The sequence below is a fragment of the Eriocheir sinensis genome, unplaced genomic scaffold (assembly GCF_024679095.1).
Source record: "Eriocheir sinensis breed Jianghai 21 unplaced genomic scaffold, ASM2467909v1 Scaffold104, whole genome shotgun sequence".
NCBI classification, from domain to species: Eukaryota; Metazoa; Arthropoda; class Malacostraca; order Decapoda; family Varunidae; genus Eriocheir; species Eriocheir sinensis.
In genome coordinates, this window is record NW_026110341.1 from 48,490 (window position 1) to 69,356 (window position 20,867).

Sequence of the window (20,867 nt, forward strand, 5' to 3'; positions counted from 1 at the left end):
TTGTTGTTATTATTGTTGTTGTTGTTGTTGTTGTTGTTGTCATTGCCATTGTTGTTATTATTTAGATTTTGTTATGTTGCCGATGTTTAGCTTTTCAGTTAGGTTTGTTATTGTTTGATTTTTACTTTGTTCGGCAATGAGAAGAATAGTGTGTGTGTGTGTGTGTGTGTGTGTGTGTGTGTGTGCACGCTCGCACGTATAATACTCACACACGGGTCTCTTACACGCAGACGCTAAGCAAGCATCTAAAGGTACACACACACACACACACACACACACACACACACACACACACACACAGCAACAATGCTTTATTCCATATCACGTTGACCCCCCCTCTCAACCACGCAACCTCCCCCTCTCTCTCTCTCTCTCTCTCTCTCTCTCTCTCTCTCTCTCTCTCTCTCTCTCTCTCTCTCTCTCTCTCCACACAATTCCTCCTCCCTCTCCGCCAACCACCACTACTACCGCCACCGCCACCACAAATCCCGCCCCACCACCACCACCACCACCATCACCACGCATCTGCCCAGCCGCTTCGCTCACTTCGCCCCGCGCCGTCATCAGGTCCTCGTCTCTCACGCTCTCTCCAGCGCCCGGCCGCTCCGAGTTGTTGCTTCTCCCGGCCTTCCGTTCCTCCCCCACCCCAGGGCCTCACTCATGGATTGTACACTTAACACGCGCCCCAAGTGCTCTGCCAACACTTTCGGCCGGCCTTTAAGTGTCTGACGGCTGGATATACCGCTAGCAAAGGACGGAGACTAGAGAGGGACGGAGAGCGAGAGGGAGGGAGGCAGAGTGAGTGTGTGTGATTGATATAAAGAGCGTGTGAATGAGGAAAGGAAGGAGACAGAAAGGGACCGAAGTGTGAGTGAGAATGAGTGGCTGAGTGACTGTGATAAAGGCGGGGAGAGAGGGAGAAGAGAAGCGGAGAGGAAGGAGTGCGCTAGAGACGGAGATTGAGATAGCAAGAGCGGGAGAAGTATAATAGAGCGAAGAGAGAGAGAGAGAGAGAGAGAGAGAGAGAGAGAGAGAGAGAGAGAGAGAGAACCGTGCTGGACTTGGAGGGAGGAGTCAAGTCGTCGCCACACCTTCCTCCACACTGCCGTCGCTCCCTCTCAGGTAAGTGAAGTAGACGTGAGAGAGAAGCTTGTTAGTTACCTGTCCAGTTGGTAGTGAGCGACCCCTCCCTCCCCTTCTCCTCTTCCCTCCATTCCTCCCACCCACTTCCCTCCAGTGAGTCCTTCCGCCCTCCTTCATTATGCACCCTCATACACCTTTTCCTTTTGGTGTTGTATAATTCAATTTGGCGCCGAGAATACACGTCCATGTTTTTTTCTCTCTTCGTCGTTCTTGTCGGTGATGTGTTTCATGTGTGCTTAGATCGCCTCTCTTTCCCTCCCACCCCCCTCCACACCCCCACCGTGCACCGCCGTCCCCCTTCACCCCTCCCCCCCTAGCCCAGAGACCTCCACAAAGCCATCGTACAAACATGGGCGTTGTGTCACATCACTCTTGACGCTCCAGGGAATAGTCTGACGGCATCGTGAACGAGACTTTTATAGGTTGGCGTTCGTAATAAAACCAAGTGAAAAACTCAATAGCTATCATCGGACATTTGCTATTGATGGATTAGCGGCAAGAGCGAGAGGTTTTGCCGGCTGTTTATGTAGATTTAGCGTCCCCGGTTTCTTTTTTTTGTTGTTATCTTTATGCGTTGCTGTTAGTGGTAAAAGTACAGCCATCATTGAACATTTACAGCCCTTCCATGTCAGCCCTTTCATTTTAGCCCTTCCATTTCACCTCTTCCATTTTACACCTTCCATTTCAGCCCTTCCATGTCAGCCCTTACATTTCACCCCTTCCATTTTACCCCTTCCATTTCAGCCCTTCCATGTCAGCCCTTACATTTCACCCCTTCCATTTCACCCCTTCCATGTCAGCCCTTACATTTCAGCCCATCCATTTCACCCCTTCCATGTCAGCCCTTCCATTTCAGCCCTTCCATTTCACCTCTTACATTTCAGCCCTTCCATGTCAGCCCTTCCATTTTACTCCTTCCATTTCACCCCTTCCATTTCACCCCTTACATTTCACCCCTTACATTTCACCCCATCTCTTTCACCCCTTCCATTTCACCCCTTTCATCTCATCCCTTCCATTTCACCCATTCCATTTCAGCCCTTCCATTTCACCCTTTCCATTTCAGCCCTTCCATTTCAGCCCTTCCATTTCAACCCTTCCATTTCACCCCTTCCATTTCAGCCCTTCCATGTCAGCCCTTCCTTTTCACCCCTTCCATTTCACCCCTTCCATTTCAGCCCTTTCATGTCACCACTTCCATGTCACCCCTTCCATGTCACCCCTTCCATTTCACCCCTTCCATTTCAGCCCTTCCATGTCACCCCTTCCATTTCACCCCTTCCATTTCACCCCTAACATTTCAGCTCTTCCATTTCACCCCTAACATTTCAGCTCTTCCATTTCACCCCTTCCATTTCACCCCTTCCATGTCACCCCTTCCATTTCACCCCTTCCATGTCACCCCTTCCATTTTACCCCTTCCATTTCAGCCCTTACATTTCAGCCCCTCCATTTCAGCCCTTCCATTACAGCTTTTCCCGGGTTAATTTATCTCCTCCATTCTCTTATCTCTAATATGTTATCTATTTAAGCGTTGTTGTTAGTGGCACACGTACAGTCATCATCGGGCATATACCACTGGTTGATTAGCGACAAGAGCGAGGGGTTTGCCATGGTGTTCTGGTCTAATTATTTCCTCCGGTCTCTTATTATTTTTCGTTATCTTTATGCGTTGCTGTTAGTGGTAAAATTACGACCATCATCGGACATTTACTACGCATGGATTAGAGGCAAGAGCGAGAGGTTTGCCATGGTGTTGTAATCCGATTATCTCCTCCGTTCTCTTATCTGTATTCATTGTGTATTTATGCGCTTCTGTTAGTGATAAAATAGAGCAAACGCCGTAACTAGATAATGTGTGAAAGAGCGAGAGCGTGTCGGTAATGGGTTTGAATATATGTGACTTTCGTTCTCTTCTTCCTTTTGTGATGTATTGATGCGTCGCTGTGTTACGTGTTAGTAGCAAAGGTAACTGAAGCACAAAGCCGTATTCAGGTGTTAGTAGGTCAAGGAAAGAACGAGACAAAAGGTGTTGTATTGTAGTCGTCTCCCGGTGTTATTTATTCTACTTGTTCATTAGTGCGTGCGAAGAGGCGCTGAATAGACGGAAAGTTGAAAATGACAGGTAAATTAAGGGAAAGGTACAGGAAAAATTGTAGCCATTGGTCTGTGTTGCGCGCCTTGTCAGAATTCATCCCCGTCAGTCACTGCATCGCTTCATCCCTTTTCATTTCAGCTCTTCCATTTCACCCCTTTCATTTCACCCTTTCCATTTCACCCTTTTCATTTCACCCTTTCCATTTCAGCCCTTCCATTTCACCACTTCCATTTCAGCCTTTCCATTTCAGCCCTTCCATTTCACCCCTTCCATTTCAGCCCTTTCATTTCAGCCCTTCCATTTCACCACTTCCATTTCAGCCTTTCCATTTCAGCCCATCTCTTTCACCCCTTCCATCTCAGCCCTTCCATTTCAGCCCTTCCATTTCACCACTTCCATTTCAGCCTTTCCATTTCAGCCCTTCCATTTCACCCCTTCCATTTCAGCCCTTTCATTTCAGCCCTTCCATTTCACCCTTTCCATTTCAGCCCTTCCATTTCACCACTTCCATTTCAGCCTTTCCATTTCAGCCCTTCCATTTCACCACTTCCATTTCAGCCCTTTCATTTCAGCCCTTCCATTTCAGCCCTTCCATTTCAGCCCTTCCATTTCACCCCTTCCATTTCAGCCCTTCCATTTCAGCCCTTCCATTTCACCCCTTCCATTTCAGCCCTTCCATTTCAGCCCTTCCATTTCAGCCCTTCCATTTCAGCCCTTCCATTTCAGCCCTTCCATTTCAGCCCTTCCATTTCAGCCCCTCCATTCCAGCCCTTTCATTTCAGCCCTTCCATTTCAGCCCTTCTATTTCAGTCCTTCCATTTCAGCACTTCCATTTCACCCCTTCCATTTCACCCTTTCCATCTCACCCCTTCCATTTCACCCCTTCCATTTCACCCCTTCCAATTCAGCCATTCCATTTCAGCCATTCCATTTCACCCCCTCCATTTCACCCCTTCCATTTCAGCTCTTTCATTTCAGCCATTCCATTTCAGCCCTTCCATTTCAGCTCTTCCATTTCAGCCCTTCCATTTCAGCCCTTCCATTTCAGTCCTTCCATTTCAGTCCTTCCATTTCAGCACTTCCATTTCACCCCTTCCATTTCACCCTTTCCAACTCACCCCCTCCATTTCACCCCTTCCATTTCACCCCTTCCATTTCAGCCCTTCCATTTCAGCCCTTCCATTTCAGCCCTTCCATTTCAGCCCTTCCATTTCACCCCTTCCATTTCAGCCCTTCCATTTCAGCCATTCCATTCCAGCCCTTCCATTTCAGCCCTTCCATTTCAGCCCCTCCATTCCAGCCCTTTCATTTCAGCCCTTCCATTTCAGCCCTTCCATTTCAGCCCTTCCATTTAAGCCCTTCCATTTTACCACTTTCATTTCCGTCCTTCCATCTCAGCCCTTCCATTTCACCCCTTCCACTTCATCCCTTTCATTTCATCCCTTCCATTTCATCCCTTCCATTTCATCCCTTCCATCTCAGCCCTTTTCTTTCTTAATCTATGACGTGTTGGGCAAGTTTTAAAATGATGTAAAAAAAAAACATGATTACTAATAGACAAAATTACATAAGGAAAGAAAGATGGAAGAATATTTTGCTGGAGTTTTATTGCATTTGTTGTCCGTTTTTTATATTTTGCTTGTTCATGCAAATTAGTAAAGAGTGAAGAGAGAGCAAGTGAGGACAAGGCATGAAAATTGCATTACGAAAGATGACGTGAATGACTTACATAATTACTTTTATTACGTTATTTGTCTTGCGATTAACACACCAGCGCGTTAACTGATGAAAAATTTGCAGCTCATGAAAGAAAATTTAATTGTGAAACTGGAGATTCTCTTAAACGTACACTAGTAGAATCTTGCCGTCGAGAATCACCATTATTATGAAAATCAGTATTATTATTATGAGAAAAAGTATTGAAAACTTGAAAAACAGAGGACGAAAGATGGCGGGAATGACTTACAGGATTTCTTTATGTACGTGCTGGGCATTATTTAAGTTGGAATTAACACAAGCGCGTTATTAACTCATGAAAAATTTGCATTTCACGGAAGAAAAAAAATAATGGACGACTGGAAATGCTCTTAAACTCACGCCAGGAAAGTCTTGCCGTAGAAAATTACTATTATTAATCTAGTTACTCTTTATTACTAGACGTTATGGAAGAGAAAAAATAATGTGCAACTGGAAATGCTCTCAAACCTACACCAGGAAAGTCTTGCCGTAGAAAATTACTATTATTAATCTAGTTACTCTATATTACTGGACGTTATTAGGAAAAGAGGGCGAGCGAGGAGCCAAAAAAAAAAAAAAAGGCGTTGTTCGTAGTTGTATATTAAAAGCGGCGCGTGAATTTGTAGCGACGGGAACGAAATGAATGTGGAAGTTGAGACGCTGTGAGCCGGGGGGACTTGCCTTGTCAAATTATTATCATCATTACTGTATATTGCTCGACGAGGATTAGAGGGCGGTGAAGGGGTGGGGGGTGGGGGTGGGGGAGGGGGAAGGGTCAGTATACGAAGGAAAAAAAAAGTTAATGGATGTATGAATTTGGAACGTGAGCAATGTGGTGTGGACTGAGAGTTCGATCTCACACACACACACACACACACACACACACACACACACACACACACACAAACACGCGCGCTCACTTGCAAATTTGTGGCTAAGAATAGAAAATGAGGCGTTGTGACATCAAACCAACGTCTGTACATGCTCCGGAGGTGGGTACACACGCTAACCACTGCGCACACACACACACACACACACACACACAGACAGAGAGAGAGAGAGAGAGTATGATCATAAAACTATTTTCTATTTTCTCCTCTTATTTGCGGCACTTCCTCTCTTCTCTTTCCTTCCTTCCTTCCTTCCTTCCTTGCTTCTCCTCTATTACTTATTCTTCCCTCCATCTATACCCACTTCCTTCTCTTTCTCTCTCATTGCTTCTCTCCCTCTATCTTTCTCTCCCGCTCTCTCTCACTTTTCTCTCTTTCTTCCTTCCTCCCCTATCGTCTCTTTCTCTCCATTTCTCACTTTCTGTCTCTCATTCGCTCCTTCCCTCCTTCTTTCTGTCTTTCAATTTCTTCCTTTTTCCTCATTTTCTTTTCCTCCGTCTCTCCTTCCCCCCTTCAATCTCTCATCTTTCTATCTCTCCTTCCTCTCTTCTCTTCCTCTCTTCTCTTCCTTCCTTCCCTTATCTTCTTAACTCTTCTTCACTCCTTTCTTCTTGTCTCTCTTCCACCTCTCTTTTCTTTCCTCCTTCCCTTGTCTTCTTAACTCTCCTTCACCCCCTCCTTCCTTCCTTCCTCCATTGTCTCTTCTTCCATTTCCGCCATCTATTACTTGTCTTCCTTCTCTCATTCGTTCCTTCCTTCTTCCATTGTCTCTCTTCCACCTCTCTTTCCTTCCCTCCTTCCCTTGTCTTCTTAACTCTCCTTCACCCCCTCCTTCCTTCCTTCCTCCATTGTCTCTTCTTCCATCTCTCTCACTTGTCTTTCCTTCTCTTCTCTCTTCTTCCATCCCTCCTTTCCTCCATTCCCTCTCTCCTCCATGAACTCCTTTTTTTTCCATCTCTCCTTCCCGTCTCTCTTCTTCATCCTCTCCTTCTTCTCCTCCTCTTCCTTCTCATCCTTTCGTCCCTTTACGGCCTTCCTTCCTTCCTTAGCTACATTATGCTGTTTACAATCTCCATTGACCTTCGATCACGACTTGTAAGGGTATTGATTGTTCTATCACGCCTCTCTCTCGCCCTCGCTCTCTCACTCACTCACTCACTCACCCACTCACTCACTCACTCCTCTCTCACTTTAAGTATTCTCATTCTACCATCACTCTTACTCGGACTCTCCTGTTACGCAGGTTTTATTCACATGGGCTTTCACTCACTCACTCACTCACTCTAACTTTGCTCCCACTCTCCTCTCACTCTCGCTTCCCCTTTCTGTCTCTCACTATTACAACGCTTCTGTCACTCACTCCATTACCTCTCTCTCACTTAGCTCTCACTCAACTCTCACCCTCGCTTCCCGTTCCCGTCTTTATTATAACACCGCTGTCACTCACTCTCATTCTCGCTCTCACTTATTCCCCCCTCCCTTACTCTAACCACCCCACACACAGAGACATGCACTTAGGCGGGGTTCCCGCTATTCCGTTTTGACGGATCCGTCGACGTTAATGACGTCAAAACGACGTCAGCAAAACAGCGGCCGCTCGGCACGGATGATCCACTCCGTCGGTCCATCGCTCATCATTTGTTGACAAACATATGGACATCATTAACCACAACGACTTCTTGTATATGTTATTTTGTCGCTAAGTACTTCTATTTCATATTTTCATGATATGTAGAATATTCAACATCACTGGACTGGTATCACCACCCCAACCCCGGATCCAAAAGTTAACTTGAGTTCATCTCTGGACGGGCTCCGCGCGGGGCCCGGGCTCCGTTGATGACGTCACTGACGGTCGACGGATCCGTGAAAACGGAATAGTGGGAACCCCGCCTTAGACTCACCCATATTCTTCCTGACCTAGATATCGACACTCCTTCTTGCATTATGTAACGCGCGGGTGGTGCTGTAATGCCTCTTTATCTCTCCTTCATTCTGTGGTGGTGGTCGTGCTGTTGTGGTGGGGGGAGGGAGGGAGAGAAGTAAGGGGCTGGAGGTAGGGGGACTGGAAGGTAAGGGGGACTGGAAGGTAAGGGGGACTGGAAGGTAAGGGGGACTGGAAGGAAAGGGGGACTGGAAGGTAAGGGGGACTGGAAGGCAAGGGGGACTGGAAGGAAAGGGGGACTGGAAGGTAAGGGGGACTGGAAGGAAAGGGGGACTGGAAGGTAAGGGGGACTGGAAGGTGAGGGGGACTGGAAGGCAAGGGGACTGGAAGGTAAGGGGACTGGAAGGCAAGGGGACTGGAAGGAAAGGGGACTGGAAGGCAAGGGGGACTGGAAGGCAAGGGGGACTGGAAGGTAAGGGGGACTGGAAGGGGGGACTGGAAGGCAGGGGACTGGAAGGAAGGGGACTGGAAGGTAAGGGGACTGGAAGGTGGGGGGACTGGAAGGTAAGGGGACTGGAAGAGGGGACTGAAGGAAAGGGGACTGGAAGGTAAGGGGGACTGGAAGGTAAGGGGGACTGGAAGGTAAGGGGGACTGGAAGGAAAGGGGGACTGGAAGGAAAGGGGAACTGGAAGGTAAGGGGGACTGGAAGGTAAGGGGGACTGGAAGGTAAGGGGGACTGGAAGGTAAGGGGGACTGGAAGGAAAGGGGGACTGGAAGGTAAGGGGGACTGGAAGGTAAGGGGGACTGGAAGGAAAGGGGACTGGAAGGGAAGGGGGACTGGAAGGAAAGGGGGACTGGAAGGTAAGGGGGACTGGAAGGAAAGGGGGACTGGAAGGTAAGGGGGACTGGAAGGAAAGGGGACTGGAAGGTAAGGGGAACTGGAAGGAAAGGGGGACTGGAAGGTAAGGGGGATTGGAAGGAAAGGGGGACTGGAAGGTAAGGGGGACTGGAAGGAAAGGGGAACTGGAAGGTAAGGGGGACTGGAAGGTAAGGGGGACTGGAAGATAAAGGGAACTGTAAGGCAAGGGGGACTAGAGGGCAATGGGGGACTGGAAGGTAAAGGGGGGAGTAGGGGAACTCAGGTGCCACATACAGAGGAGAGGAAACATAAATTCTTCACGAGTCGCGGACGTGAGGCGAGGAAGCGATGACCACCTGCCGGCAATCCCGCGAGAAATTCATTCTTCTTGTCCTTGTATGCGCGCCGCTCGCCTGTCTGGTTTGCTGTTGCTGGATGACACTGGCCAGTAATCAATAGTGCTTTTTTTTTTTTTCTTTGGCTACTGACTCTCTATTCCGTGGAAATGTGAAATTTTGATCTAGAGCCGGAGGTGTCGTGCTGCCGGTGCTCCTACTTGCCATAGACATTATTCAGGCTTATTCACCTCAACCTTTGCATTTTAGGATTACGAATTTATTAGCATTATCTTGAGTTTCTGAACCCAATGGTGTTCGTCAGCTTAGCATTTACTGCAGCTGCCGCTGGTGAAATGTCGCACATCCCAGTCCCAGGGGTTGTTTTTTTTTCTGTTGCCAATAGCTGCCTGTGACTGGAATTCTGTCTCTTGGTATTTGCAGTGGAGGGAATGTTAACAAATACAACTCGAAAGTTGATTTATTTTTTGTGCATCGGAAGCGTATTCACAATGTTATGTAATTATTTCTCCATATGTCTCCCTCTCTTCTTCACTTAATAATTGAAGTCTGAGTGTCGCTTTGTTTTCGCGAACTGATTCCTGGTGTTGGATACGTTCAGTTTGTCAGACTTATTTACTGTAATGATTTCTTTCATACATTATTCCCTTTATCCTTATAGTTATCTGCGTCTCAAGTGTGTCGAGGCTGCAGACTTTGTAACATAATATATACACTCTTCCAGCTCTACTTTATACAGTGTTTAATATTTATAGCACTACTAGGAATGAAAACTTGAAAGAAAAAACATAATCGAAGTGACCATCTATTGTCTTTCACTATTTTTTCACTATGACTGTATTTATCTCATCCTCCCTGACCCTAGTTATTTATTCTTGTTATTCTCCTTTCTCTAAACATCTCTCCAAACCCACATTCTCTCTCTCTCTCTCTCTCTCTCTCTCTCTCTCTCTCTCTCTCTCTCTCTCTCTCTCTCTCTCTCTCTCTCTCTCTCTCTCTCTCTCTCTCTCTCTCTCTCTCTCTCTCTCTCTCTCTCTCTCTCTCTCTCTCTCTCTCTCTCTCTCTCTCTCTCTCTCTCTATCTCTCTCTCTCTCTCTCTCTCTCTCTCTCTCTCTCTCTCTCTCTCTCTCTCTCTCTCTCTCTCTCTCTCTCTCTCTCTCTCTCTCTCTCTCTCTCTCTCTCTCTCTCTCCCTCTCTCTCTCTCTCTCTCTCTCTCTCTCTCTCTCTCTCTCTCTCTCTCTCTCTCTCTCTCTCTCTCTCTCTCTCTCTCTCTCTCTCTCTCTCTCTCTCTCTCTCTCATTCCACAGCCGGCACGTTCCCAGGCATCCTCTTAGTTGCATTGCCTGTTTTCAGCGGTACCTCTTTACGCCGTCTCTCCCTCTCTTCCCCTTCCTTCCTTCCCGCCCTGCCTATAGTCTGCTTCTCTCTCTATATATAAATGCATTCCTATCTTCGGCGCGTGGAGGTAGAGGAGGAGAGGGCACGAGTCTGACTGGTGGACACACACACACACACACACACACACACACACACACGTTTGCTATCCTTTAATCGTCGCTGGCGGGTTCTATTTTTTTTTTCCTGCTCTCGCCCCGTTTCCAAGAATGCCGTGAATGGATGTTTCTTTGCTGTTGTTATGCTCCTCGCTCTGATTCTATTGTCAGGTCTTTCTCTTCTTTCATCTAGGTCTGGTGGAGGGATATTTACGAGTGTTGCGTTGTTGTTCTGTAATGTGTATTGTCTTCGTGTGTGTGTGTGTGTGTGTGTTTGTGATTGTGATTGTGATTGTGATTGTGTTTGTGCCTGTGTCTGTGTCTGTGTTTGTGTTTGTGTGAGTGTGAGTGTGTTTGTGTGTGTGTGTGTGTGTGTGTGTGTGTGTGTGTGTGTGTGTGTGTGTGTGTGTGTGTGTGTGTGTGTGTGTTAGATTGTCTTCGTGTGACGTTTTACACGCATCAAACTGTCTGTCCGTTTGTCTGTTATTCTTTTTGTCTATTCATCCGTCCGCCTGTCTGTTATCTCTCTCTCTCTCTCTCTCTCTCTCTCTCTCTCTCTCTCTCTCTCTCTCTCTCTCTCTCTCTCTCTCTCTCTCTCTCTCTCTCTCTCTCTCTCTCTCTCTCTCTCTCTCTCTCTCTCTCTCTCTCTCTCTCTCTCTCTCTCTCTCTCTCTCTCTCTATCTCTATCTCTCTCTCTCTATCTCTCTCTCTCTCTCTCTCTCTCTCTCTCTCTCTCTCTCTCTCTCTCTCTCTCTCTCTCTCTCTCTCTCTCTCTCTCTCTCTCAATATTCGCGTCGCGCCATGCATTTGTTCACCATATATCTTCCTTCACTGGACACATTGCGTTTTTCCGTGTTTGTTCTCTAGTGTCATTTTTCAGGCGTTTCCCATTCTCCATTCTTCCTGTTATTCCGAATTCAGTTTGGATGAGGAATAAGAAGGAATGACGTCACTTTTCGGGGTTATGTGGTTGTCAAGAGGGCCGAAAGAGTCGAGTTTTGTGTGTGCGAAGAAAAGAAGAAAAGACGATATTATTTCATCTCGGAGTTTGGTCTTTGTTTCATTGTGTTTTTTTTTTTTGGATGTGATGAGTTTTTTTCTTACTTCCATCGATCATTTTCTTGGTTATTTCGTTGTCTTGTGACTTGGTTTAGCTTCGTAATGTTGTAATATTTCGGTTGTTAATGTAATGCAATAGTCTGTTTTCTTATGTTCTGTGATAGTTTCTTTTGTAATATTTTATGATAATTTTATCCGTACTATTCGGTAACTGATTGTTTGGTAACTCTACTGTGATCATTCCTGAAAATACAAACCTGCAGGCGGTGTCATTAACCTTTTAATTTCTATTTTTAACGTAAGTGATGCCGTGACATTTACGCTTGTGTCTCGTATGGCACCGCTGCTAACTGATGCTGGGGACCAAGACGATACCTGGTTCTTAGAAGACAGTTTCCTTCCCAACGAGGCTAAATCACGCCAACAAGACTATTTGCTGCCTGTCTGATGCTCTTCCGTGTTTTTTTTTTTTTTCTTCAGCAAAGGAGTCAGCACAAGGGCACAAAAAAAAGGAAACAATAAAAAAAAAGCCCGGTAGTCGCTGCTCCTAATAATAATCGCTGCTATTGTGTGAACGTACTTTAGACAAATGTGTGTGTGTGTGTGTGTGTGTGTGTGCGTGTGTCTATGTCCTCATGTAACAAATTCTCAGAAGCTTGATAAGTAATTCAGTACGTGCAAGATTGTACTTACTATAGCATTTGTTATAGCTGCGATCAACTGCGTTTATTTCACATCATGCTTGTTACTTTTACCTCATAACAGCGGGAAGCGACTGAAAAACATGTGATAGCAATGCACGCCGCCAACGCCAGTCAGCTATGGTCACCACTTCCAGCCCGGCGCAGTCACACCCCCGTTTTATGGCGTCCCAGAACCGGCTCCCTTCCGCCTCAGACCTACCTCTTGAGTTATCAGCTGTCCATCTTAGAGAGCGATAAGCAGTGGCGATTCTAGTGGTGGTGGTGGTGGTGGTGATGAGGCTGGTATAGTGGTGGTGGCCGGATAGCTGTGAGGATGGTGATGATGGTGCTCGTGGTGGTGGTTGTGATGGCGATGAAAGCGATCTTGGTAGTGGTGGTGAACGGGAAGATTGTGATGATGACGGTGGTTGTGACGTTTATGATTTTGGTGGTCGTGGTGGAGGAAGGATTGTGGTCGTAACGATGTTGGTTGTGGTGTTGAACGGGAAGATTGTGGTGATGACGGTGATAATGGTGGTGGTTGTGGTGGTGAATGTTGGTTGTGGTGTTGAACGGGAAGATTGTGGTGATGACGGCGATAATGGTGGTGGTTGTGGTGGTGGAAGGGAGGGTTATGGTGATGTGAGAAAGGATTGCGGTGATGATAGCAATGTTGGTAGTGGTGTTGAACGGGAAGATTGTGGTGATGACGGCGATGATGTTGGTGGTGGTGGTTGTGGAAGGGAGGGTTATGGTGATGTAAGAAAGAATGGCGGTGGAGATGATAGCAATGTTGGTAGTGGTGTTGAACTGGTGGTGGTTGTGGTGGTGGAAGGGAAGGTTATGGTGATGTAAGAAAGGGGTGTGGTAGTGAGGATGGCGGTGTTGGTAGTGGTGGCGACCGGGAAGATAGTGGTTCTGAAGGTGATTGGTGGTGGTGGTGGAAGGGAGGATTATGGTGATGGAAGAAAGGGGTGTGGTAGTGAGGATGGTGGTGTTGGTAGTGGTGGCGACCGGGGAGATAGTGGTTCTGATGGTGATTGGTGGTGGTGGTGGTGGAAGAGAGGGTCGTGATGGTGGGGGTTGTGTGGGGAAGGCTCGGCGCTAATGCCTGACTTGACGCGCCTTAACCCGACCCGATCCGACGTTTTCAAATTTTCGCTCTCGTAACACCTAGCATCGTACTCATTTATCTGAACAACGATAACGCTCATGAACACTAAGTACTGGTACCGAATCAATGGTGTAAAACAATAATGAATAATGAGTGAAAGGAAACTAGTGGAAAGTAAAAAAAATAAAGTGTATCGTTTTGATCGAAGTGTCTGAGGGGAGGCCAGATTTGCCCCTCCTCGGATCGGATAGGGTTAATGAGGTGGCGGGATTGCATATTCAAAAATTGGGGTTGGATTTCAGCGTCCTCGGAGTCCGCTTCCAATATGATCTTGAATCTCTTGGGTGGGTAAAAAAAATTTGAGTGTTCCTGATTTATGTTTGTTTAGTTGATCTACGAGTGTTTTTCCTAATGCCTCAAATTGCTTTCTCTTTTACTTTACTTTCTTTTGTTGTTTAATTGATCTACGAGTGTTTTTTCCTAATGCCTTAAATTGCTATCTCTTTTACTTTACTTTCTTTTGTTGTTTAATTGATCTACGAGTGTTTTTTCCTAATGCCTCAAATTGCTTTCTCTTTTACTTTACTTTCTTTTGTTGTTTAATTGATCTACGAGTGTTTTTTCCTAATGCCTCAAATTGCTTTCTCTTTTACTTTACTTCGTATTACTTTACCTTCCTGCCATCTATCGAACGAGGCCCCAACTTTCCCCTCTTCCTATAAGTAGTAGTTCATTGGGTTGGCGCCAAGATGGTCAAGACCTTTGTAGTTATTAAAAGAGGCTTGCGTTCCCTCAGGGAGTGCTGATGGGAGGGCTGATGCTGTTCCTTTGTCTCCTCTGTCCCTCTACTCGTCTGCAAACAAGCTCTTCCTCCCTTACGTAACAGTTCATTAGGAAGACTTGCCTACCCGTCAGCTAAAGGCGTTCGTTCCCCTTAGAAATCCCGGTGATAACGCTGCTCCCTTTACTGCCGGCCATCCACTCGTATACACCAAGTACCTCTTCTCCGCCTCCCGAGTAACAGTTCATTAGGATTAGCAGGCTCCAGATTGCCTCCCGCGACGTTCATTTCAGGAATAATAAAAGGAAAGCTTCGCCGCAAACAACAATTGAGGAGAAGTTCACATCGCTCCCCGGGGCTCCCTCCACACGCTCGTTCCAACATTTTCACACGAGGCTGCATGGCGGAGCTCCGGGCATATAAACTCTTGCCATTTTACACCGGTGTTCCCCGCGCCGGGAGGGGACGGTTTCCGCTAAACTGACATGTGCGAAAAACTTACTTTTGCCACTAAATAATTTTTGTGGATTGTACAGCAGCAAACTATAATATCTGCAAAATGCTTTTATGTTATTTGATGTGGTCCATTTGAAAACGTCAGCAGAAATGGAATACTCTCTCTCTCTCTCTCTCTCTCTCTCTCTCTCTCTCTCTCTCTCTCTCTCTCTCTCTCTCTCTCTCTCTCTCTCTCTCTCTCTCTCTCTCTCTCTCTCTCTCTCTCTCTCTCTCTCTCTCTCTCTCCCATCTTTAAACTATCTTTCTATTTATCTATTCATCTATCTACCTAACGATCGATCTTTTCTCCTCTTCCACTTAAACCACCACCACTACTATCACCTCCTCCTCCTCCTACACCTCCTCCTCCTCCTCCTCGTCCTCCTGCTCCTCCTGACTTCGCCGCCTCCTGCAGCGCCTCGAGAGCCTTTTCCAGAATCTGCTCCAATTGCTTCTACTGCCGCTGCTGGTACTTGTCCAGTTATCTTTTTAATGCATGAAATTAAAGCATGCACACACACACACACACACACACACACACACACACACACACACACACACACACACACACACACACACACACACACACACACACACACACACACACTGTAAACTATGTAAATAATCAAACAAAATGTACAAGCGCCAAGCATTACCAGTGAAAGTCATATGTTAGTGTGGACGGAGCGAGGCGGTAGAGCAAGAAAGGAAATGTTACTCGTGTTCTGTGTGTTAGGCGAATTTCCTAAGTGGTCTAACGTGCGGCCTCATGCAAAACGATGAAAAGATGAAGACATATGAAAGTGCAGCATAGTGTGGCTGGCAGTGCATGGGGGTGTGGGGGTGGTGGACAGGGTGGGGGGGGGGGTCGGTTGCTGGGAGGATGCTGGGGTGTGTGGCAGGCTGGCTGACTGGCCGGAGGAGAATCAGCGGAGTGTGTTGTGATTTCTGCCTTGGGTTGGAATGTTAGTATTGAGGGAGTGCTGGATGGTGAGAATTGTATTGGTGTTCAGTGGTGTGTGTGTGTGTGTGTGTGTGTGTGTGTGTGTGTAGGTAGGTGGGTAGGTTGGGGGTGAGGGGGTATACGCGCGCGCTGGTTGCCGCCAACAATGCGTGCTGCACTATCTGCCAGCGCTGATTGATATTTCCAGCCTCGTTTTTATCGTGCTCGACGCGTCCCCTGATGGAAGCGCCGGCAAATTAAAGCGCTGCCTACGCTGTAGTAGATGCTTGCGGGGTATTTTTAGCTCCTTCATCCCGTATTCACTGAACACTCCCATTATTCATTTCAGCTGACAGGGAAGAGGAAATATTTCGTGTTACTCATGTTCTGGGAATATATTGTGCGTCAGTGTGCTTGGGCTGGGCTGACATCAGGGAGTGGTGCTATCATATTTTCTTTAATGGACTGCTCTTTGCTTCCACTTTACTCGTTGACTTAAACATGTTGGACATCGAAAGAAGGAAAACTTTTCTCGCCCCATGCTAGACTATCTAGTGGTTGTGTTTCCTAATTGGGGGTAGTGCGTTGAACAATGTGGTATTTTTTTATGATGCATATTTTTAGAGAGAGAGAGAGAGAAACAGGATGGTAAAAGAGAGGAAAGAAGATTTGGAAGCCGACATTTGAGGTGAGGGAAGAAGGGAGAGAAGGAGGAAGAGAATTAAAATGGGAGGAAACGGATAGGAGAGAGAGAGAGAGAGAGAGAGAGAGAGAGAGAGAGAGAGAGAGAGAGAGAGAGAGAGAGAGAGAGAGAGAGAGAGAGAGAGAATTGTGTGTGCGCTCCGACGAATATATTGAATAATGTGGCACGTAAACATTACACCATAACGGACGTGCTCCCCTTGGTGTACGTAAAATGGAACAGCCTTTCCAAATCGTGTCGGACACCTCTGCTCTAAGACTCCGTTCCTTGCAAAGATGGAGGGAGTGTCCAAGGCGGCGCGCGGCGGTCAGACCCGTTCCTGAGCAGAGGGTGCGAAAACTATGTACTACAATTTTTGAATCTGGTAGTTGCAACGTTGTGCTAAAACTCTGGCCAGCGAAGGTAGCTTGCCTGTATTACATGAAAACCTGAACAATATTAGGCGGACCGTCATGGGTCTCGGTGATATTAGTGTGGCGGGCGAGTCATTTATAGTATTGTCTGACGGACATATCATGTGCTGCAAAGGTTTTCAAGAAAGGAAGGAACTTGGAACTGGTGTCATGAAAGAAAAAAATTGCGTTAGACGTAAAACAATTCGTTAGCATCGATGAGAGTGTAGCAGGAGTCATTGTCAAGCTGAATAAGAGATACAAACCTATAATGCTTCTGACTTATGCATTAATATTACTTTATAAAGACGGTGAGGTAGCACATCATATGAAGAATTTATAGGAGCATTGAAGACTCTTAAAACCCAGTTATTAATATCTATGGAAAACTCTTGCGCCAAGCCTGGGGTGAATAATGTTGGTGGGACAGCAATATATTACGTAAAAGTAGGAACAGAAAACAAAATCAAGTCATTGAATTTGTAGAAGGAAATAGGCCTAGAATATTACACACATTCTTCCACAATGGAGCGAATAGATAGCCCTCACAGAGAGACAATAACGAAATTGACTATTTTAACTGGAAATTAGGACATTGTGAAGGATGTTGCAGTACTAAACAATCTCATTTAGAGTGAATAGTAAAATGCAAAGTGAATTTAAATCTGAGAAGAGAGAAGGAAAAGCTTATGGGTCAGAAACATTCCAATACTCTTTCTCTCTTAAACGAAAATATCAGCTTCTCAAATCTATCCGATGAGGCTGATGATCCACAGAAGGCAAATGACAAATGAAATAAGAACATGGCGAAATCAGCGCTGGAAATTTGATGCCAAGGACCTGTGAACGATGGTAGCAAACTAACGAAAGAAACAAAACTCTCACAAAGCATGACAGTATCGAAACAAAGGTAGAAAGAAAGAGATAAGGTTAGCAAACAGTGAAAAAAATAAGAGAATGACACCTAGTGATACCCTTAACCCGGTAGCTGCGGGGGTCATGTTTCTTAGGTTAGGTTAGGTTAGGTTAGGTTAAAGGCCCCTCTAAGTAAAATAATGAGAAAGAATAGTCACTCACGCAAAACATTTCATAATAAATATCAACGCATGTGTGATCAGTTTATGCATCATCTATTTTGAGAGGTTTATATCATGGCAGAAATTTGGCCCATTGCTGGTACACGGTAAAGCCACAAATTTAGCCCGTCGCTGCTACCGGGTTAAACTCACTTTGGGGAAGATCGCAAAAGCTCTAAAGGATGGTAAAACATGAAGATAGCTGGGAGACCTGACACTAGCAAAATTCAGCTGTTCCTCTAACCCCTTGACTGCGGATTTCCTACAAGAAGACCTCACCAAGCTACAGAGATGGAACAAAAAGTGTCTGCTACAACTCAATGAAAAAAAATGTAAAGTCATGCACCGTGGGAGGGGAAATCCAGCATACCAATACCACATGGGAAACACTCCACTATCCACCACAGAGGCAGAGAAAGACCTGGGACTCGATGTAACCAGGCTACCAGTGAAGGCCAAATCCGTGCCATTCGCAGCGTACGGGCTAATAGATACAAATAGCAAGGCCACGGACAATATAAATGAGGTGAATAGCAAAAAATATCTAAACCGAATTCTACAATAAGCTGGGTGGACAAGCGATTAGTGAGAAAGAACATGAGGCACTGAGCATGGGAGCTTCCTGTGCAACCATGAGTGAAGTAAAGAAAGCCCCGAGAGATGATGGCATGATTAACTACTCAGTATACAATTCATGCAATTTCATACTTAATAAATTATCTCAAATATACACATAAATGCTTGCACAGCCACAGAGTTGATAGAGCATAGAAAAATGCCTTCAGAGTATCAAAATTACAATAACAAGGCGACACAAAAAGTTTATATAGTGAAAGACTAATTGATTTACTCCCTTTAAACTGCAAACATTTCATAGATATAATCACAAAAAGAATAAGACACAAAAAGTTTAGATAATTTGAAAGACCAATTGATTTACTCCCTTTAAACTGCAAACATTTCATAGATATAATCACAAAAAGAGTAAGACACAAAAAGTTTAGATAATTTGAAAGACCTATTGATTTACTCCCTTTAAACTACAAACATTTCATAGATATAATCACAAAAAGAATAAGACACAAAAAGTTTAGATAATTTGAAAGACCTATTGATTTTTTCCCTTTAAACTACAAACATTTCATAGATATAATCACAAAAAGAATAAAACACAAAAAGTTTAGATAATTTGAAAGACCAATTGATTTTTTCCCTTTAAACTACAAACAAAAAGAATAAGCGCAATACTAGAATTTAATTAGGTATGAGAGCATGTTGGATTTCTTGGTGGATGCTCAACAACCGCCCACATCCACGCCATCAACCAAGTCCTCCAAAAATCAACCAAGTACGTGCAAAAATCAACCGAGTTCACGTACAAGTAGGTCGGCAGTAGTCAGCCAAACACAGCGGTGCCAGATTGTCGTCCACAGCCTATTACACTTACCGATTTCCGACCCCAAAACTGTGTCCTGCACCCCAATAGCTAGATTCATCAACAGTTACCGTCGAAATGGTTAACCCGTCCGCTGCGATTGGCACGGATTTCGCCTTCATTGGTAGCCTGGTAACATACACTCCCAGGTCTTTCTCTGCCTCTGTGGTGGATAGTGGAGTGTTTCCCATGTTGTATTGGTGTGCTGGATATGCCCTCCCAAGGTACAGGACTTTACATTTTTCTTAACTGAATTGTAGCAGTCACTTTTTGTTCCATTCCTGTTGCTTGGTGATGTCTTCTTGTAGGAAATCCGCAGTGAGGGGGTTAATTACTAATGTGATTCTATTTTTTCGCATTAGTTGTGGGGCCAGAAACTGAAAAATACGACGCTTGGAGTACGATAATCTGGCAACGCTGGACCCAGACACCTGCCGCAACGAACCTCACAGATTAGACACAGACCAAAGGTGGAGAAATTCTAATGGCGATTATGAATGAGAAATTGACTATGAAAGGCCATATCCAGCGTTGCCAGATTGTCGTACTCAGCCGCTTATATTTCCCGACTTCCTACCCCAAAACTGTCTTCTGGGCTCCAGTAACGAAACTCATTTATAGTTATCGTTAAAAGAATTAGATCCTGATATTTCTTGGCAATAGTTAGGCGTCAGAAACCGGTAAAAACTATGCTCTGAGTGCGATAATCTTGCAGCGGTGGTCATATCCCTTTGAACTGAGGACAGATGGAGAACCGCAGTGACAGGGAGGAAACATGAAAAGTTGCTGAGGTTAGGGCAGACACAGAACCAGGTAAAGAGTGCACGTGCAATTAGAACCTTAGACGGAGGAGCATGGAGTAAACTAGCATTAGAAGCAGAAAGAGGGACGTTAAGAAAAGCCATTGTCCCACACTGTACTAAAGTCTCCTCACTTAAGTCCGACCCAAGCTGACAACATAAACCTCAGCGTGTTTGCAAGCTGAGTGCTGATTGGCTACTGCTATGGCTTCCAAGTTTTCTTTAACCTCTGTTTGTGTTTATCTCACGCAGCACTTTCTGCTAATCTGCACTGTGCTTACGAACACGCTTAGGTTTATGTTGTCAGCTTGGGTCAGACTTAAGTGAACAGACTATAGTAATGGCTAAGGATGAAGATGAGAACCAGGATGAAAATATTACCTTCTATCGTTGAACTTTATTTATTTCGGTACCAGAATCCACCACACGCTTCAATTACATACCCATAGATAGTCACTGAAAGGTTAAAGATCGTTCCAATTCTACTCTACTCCTTAAAATAACATTACGTAATTTTTCGAAAGGTATACGTACGCGATACCGATAAGTGACTTTGATTTTTTTTTTCTCTAGCCTATATTTAAAGCAAGGGAGAGCAGAAGGGTTTTTAAGGTCGCCGGGGACGCTGTGACAGAGTGTTTGGTGGGCCTAGTCTTGCCAGCTGCCTCCCCTCCCGTGCGGGGACACTCACTTGGGAATGGGAATTGGGAGGGGGAAAAGATGGGACATGAGAGAGAGAGAGAGAGAGAGAGAGAGAGTATTCCATTTCTGCTGACGTTTTCAAATGGGAATTGGGAGGGGGAAAAGATGGGACATGAGAGGGAGAGAGAGAGAGAGAGAGAGAGAGAGAGAGAGAGAGAGAGAGAGAGAGAGAGAGAGAGAGAGAGAGAGAGAGAGAAGCGCCACTCCCTAGAAGAAAAACAT

General features: G+C 45.5%; 1 protein-coding gene across 2 annotated transcripts in view; it reads left to right on the forward strand.

Moving 5' to 3' along the window:
• The first annotated feature begins 524 nt into the window (after nucleotides 1-524).
• The window catches only part of LOC126989070 (acetylcholinesterase-like), a 109,810-nt gene continuing 89,467 nt past the window's right edge, over nucleotides 525-20,867 (forward strand). Inside the window, exon 1 of one of the 2 annotated variants that reach the window (XM_050847644.1) lies at nucleotides 525-1,122. The gene's annotated coding sequence lies outside the window, so the exon portion shown is untranslated. The remainder of the gene's footprint in view (nucleotides 1,123-20,867) is intronic. The other variant, XM_050847643.1, reaches the window with a different exon arrangement.